We start from the raw sequence: 4463 nt of genomic DNA, 5'->3' as shown, positions 1-4463 counted from the left end.
ATCTTTTCTTCTATGGAGCCTTCTCCAACTCATACATATGAGTGTACAAATGCACAGACTTTCCTTTCTCTGCCTGTAGGAAAACTTCTATTACCTTATTAAATAAAGATATTTAATAATAATATTTATAATAATATTCCTCTCAGATTCTGTTACCCTGCCTCTTCTGTTCAGGTCTGGATTTAGAGCACTTAACATATTGTATCATAATGTGATATGGTGAGCTCTGGAATGGGACAGTCCTAGATTTAAATCCTAACTCAGCGTTTAGTGGAGTGGCCTTTGACCAGTTCCACTCTTGATTTTCTCAACTTACTTTGGAAGGTACATGTAAGGATTAAGTGAGAAAATGTATACCAGATGCACAAAGTGTGTACTCAGTATTTAGTAGATATGAGTATTGTTGTGTTTGTCTACTTGTCTCCTTTATTTAGTACAAGCTCCTTGACAGAAGAAGCCTTATCATACACATCTTGATTACTTTGACATCTAGGAGAATGTCTGGCATATTAAACGAATAATTGCTGAATACATGGCTAAAGAAAGGTTTGATATATATCGTATATCATATTGAAATTGCACAGCAGTGTAAAGGACAGACTTTTGGAAAAAAAGTGAAATGTCAAGTGTATGATACAGAAACTTAAGGAGTTATTATCTCCATTTTAAAGTGAGGATGAGTCATAATATCCTTTTGAAAAAATGAAAGCTGTTTCAAAGGTTAACTCATATGTGGTTGTGTCATCTCAGGTAGATAAACATTATTTTCCTCTGCTGACAGGAGTAGAAGTCATTTTGGCTCATTAATGGTAGCATGGTATTTGTTCATTCATTCACTCAACAGTTATTTGTTGAACATCTGCTAAATGTTAACCATACTAGGTGCGAACAATTAGAAGCTGAACAGAGGCAAACACTGTTCCTGCTCTCATGAAGTCTGCAGTCTAATTGGGGGGATGACTGTTAAAACAATAGTCAAGTGTGAGACCTCTCTCACAGGGCTGTTCAGGATGCCATACTACCATGTAACAGACTGCCTAACTAGTCTGGAGGTAGTCAAGGGAGGGAAGAGTACAGTATAGTAGCTCAGAGCACAAAATTCCGGAGGGGCTTTGTCGTCCATTTTCAGCCTTTAGACTTTATGCAAGAGAATAAAATAATCATATTTCTCTTTTGTGAGGACCACTCTGGCTTCTGTATGGAGATTGGATTAAAAAGTCCAAAACTGAAGCCAGAAAAATCATCTGGGAGGCCACCAACAATCTGGACAATCAAGTCTTCAGCCTCAGAATCTGATGGCCGTTCATTATTTCTCTGTCTTCCAAGGAATGAGTATTACGGTATTGCAATAATAGAGAGCAGGTACCATAGATGTAATGACAATTAGTGACTCTGTGATTACTGGAGAAAAAAATACTTACATGTAAAGGAGCATTTTTAAAAATACTTTTTAAAAATTTGTTTATTTTTGAGAGAGAGAGAGTGAGAGAGAAAGCAAGTGGGGGAGGGGCAGAGAAAGAGGGGGACAGAGGATCCAAAGCAGGCTCTGCGTTGACAGAGGAGAACTCTATGCAGAACTTGGACTCCAGGCAGGCTCCCCTGTAAAGGAGCATTTTGAAACCGTCTTTTCTGTGACTCTCTCTTTCAGAGGGAGAAATTTTGGCTCACAAAGGCCAGTATCTCACCTGAGTCCCACTCCCTAGGTACAACCCATGTGCTTCACATTGTACCATGTCCTGAAAGTAAGAGAAAAGAAATAGAAGGCATGTTCCCTAATCCCAGGGAAGATTAAATCTGGTTGAAGAAAACAAACAGCTCTACTTAAGTGAATTGAAGCCAAAGATAAAGAATGAATACGAGGCTAATTTTGCTCCCACTACACTAGCTAAACATTTTCCATGCCCTCGCTGATGAATGGGAAATCTTTATGGCTGCTTCAGCTCTAAACAAACCTATATAAGTGCATAGCCAGTATTAAGAGTTTCTCCAGGAGGCCTACCACCACTTGCTCTGAAGAAATGCTTAATTTTCCTCTTCTCTATATGAGGCGTTCACAGACACAGGGATAGAATAGGAATATATCCCCATTCATCCTCCTTTAGCCTCTCGCTGTGTGGGACTCAACCCTCATTCAGATGACTGGGACTTGAAGCCACATTATCTACCTCCTTGTCCCCAGTGCAGACAATGGATATGACAGCGCAGAAGGGTGAAGACACATGGTCAGATACTGTGGAAATATCTTAATTGTGGTCATTTGTAACAACACTTTGAGGAACCTCAGATATATAGTCATTGGACATACATTTTTCCTGCAATAAAAATGTACTTTCAGAGCACAGGCAGTTTCTCCTTTTCAAGATACCAGTAATAATTTAATATTTATAAGGCAACTTAAATGTTTCTTAAAAAGAAAATACAGTTCAAAATATAAAAATGTGTCAGTACTTTGCAGTGGTTTGCTCTGGAGTTTGAATCCGGGTTCTACTTTGACTCATCATATGAATCCATAAATAGATTACTTATCACTTTTGTGACTCAATTCCCATCACTAAGATAGAGGTAAAGAGAGTAGTCACCTCACTTAAGCTGTCGGGAAGATTAAATGGGTCAATACATGAGCTTAGAATAATACTTGACACATAAACATTACTTATTTATTATATTGTTTCGAAAATTTTGAGAAAATGTGGTCCTATCTGCTAATAAATCTCCATAAAGCTATGAACATGTGAATGCATGCCTGTGGAACTAACCATATTTCATATTAAAGATAATTATTACCCTACTCTTCACCCACAATTCTGACTTATTATATGGAAAATAATTTATAATTATTCATCCTGTATTTTACATGAAGATTTCAAAATTCCATGGATGACTCTGGGATGCAGAAAGGGAAGTTGTGAGAGAAGCCCATCACATTAGGCTCTGATCGTCTCACATGGAACCCATATCTAAAGGTCCAATGTATTCTTTGGAAAGAAAGACGTAGGGTGGTGCCAGTGTTGTGTCATATTCCAGACCAGATTAAAGGTTTCTGGAGTTGTGGTTGTACACACCCTGTTTTATGGTTGTATGCACTCCACAACCAAGGACCCATGGACCTTCCTTCAAAGTTCCATCTCTGAAAATTGTAGACCAAATGAAATATCATGTGGCAACAAATGATAATCAGTCTCCAAAATGTGGAAGGTTCTTATTCATTAAAATAAATCTGTTGAGAACCTACTCTTTGCCAGGTATCTGGATAGACATAAGGGTTTCAATAAAGAGAAAACCCTCTAGCCAAAAAAGTTCCAATTAATAGAGGAAAGAGACAAGTAAAAATTTCCCATACAGTATGATAATGGAGGTGTATAAAATTTAAGACAAGGAGACAAGGGAAGTGAGAATAGGGTGAGGCAGAACCTGAGCTGAATTGTGAAGGACAAATAGGAGTCAATTGTTAAATAAGATCTTATCATGAGAGGAGCATTTTACTTAGAAAGAAAAAAGGCCAGAAATATGCCATATTTGGAAACTGCAAGTGTCTCAGTATGTCCAGGACATATGACCTGGAGTGGATATTGGTGGTAATTGAGGCTGGAGAAGGCTTTGGTTTTGAATATCTTGTTGAGCAGTTGAGACCTTATTCTGTGGACAGTTGGGACCCCTGAGTGATTTTCAACAAAATAGTAATACAATCTTATTTTTTGTTTTATAGAGATTCTTCTAGTTGTGGTGTAGAAAATGCAGTGGGGGTGGGGAGAGCTATGGTGATTCTTGTATAATTAAAATGATAGGTGATGAGGTTAGCATTTATGTCATGGTGGGAATGGAGATAAGGGATAGATTAGACGCAGAGTACAGTGATAAAACTTATAGGACTAAGTCATTGATTAACTCTAGAAGTGTTGAATGAAAAGAGAAAAAGTAGGAGTCAAAGAATATCACCGTATTTCTAACATCAGTAAATAAATTAGTAAATAGAGATGCTGATGATTGACATGGGGCACACAATTGAAAAAGATGGCAAATTGGGGGATGGGCTAGACCATTTCCAGAGTGCCTTCCCACTCACCTATGACCTACTGCAAATACTTCTTCTGGTTATCCAGAATTCTTTCTCCTGATCATGTTTCACATCAATTCATGGGAAGGGTAAATAGGAGGAAGAATTACATATAAATTTCTATTATGTTATACTTGACCTTAATTCACTTGCCATGAAAATTGAGCATTTGTAGAGTGTAAATGCAATTTTTAAAGCCCATATATGTCACATCTTAGGGAATAAGACCTTGATTTAGAAAGCATTGGATTAATAATAATAATAATAATAATAATACAAACTGATATTAAATTGGCACTTACTGTGTATCAAACATTAAGCTCTTCACAGACATCAATTCATTTAAGCCTCGCAACAAACCTACAAGGCAAGTACCAGTATTCTCTCCATTGACAGATGGAGAAATCTG

This window comes from Acinonyx jubatus, chromosome F2, assembly GCF_027475565.1.
Source record: "Acinonyx jubatus isolate Ajub_Pintada_27869175 chromosome F2, VMU_Ajub_asm_v1.0, whole genome shotgun sequence".
NCBI classification, from domain to species: domain Eukaryota; kingdom Metazoa; phylum Chordata; class Mammalia; order Carnivora; family Felidae; genus Acinonyx; species Acinonyx jubatus.
Note: the sequence above shows the minus strand (reverse complement) of the source record.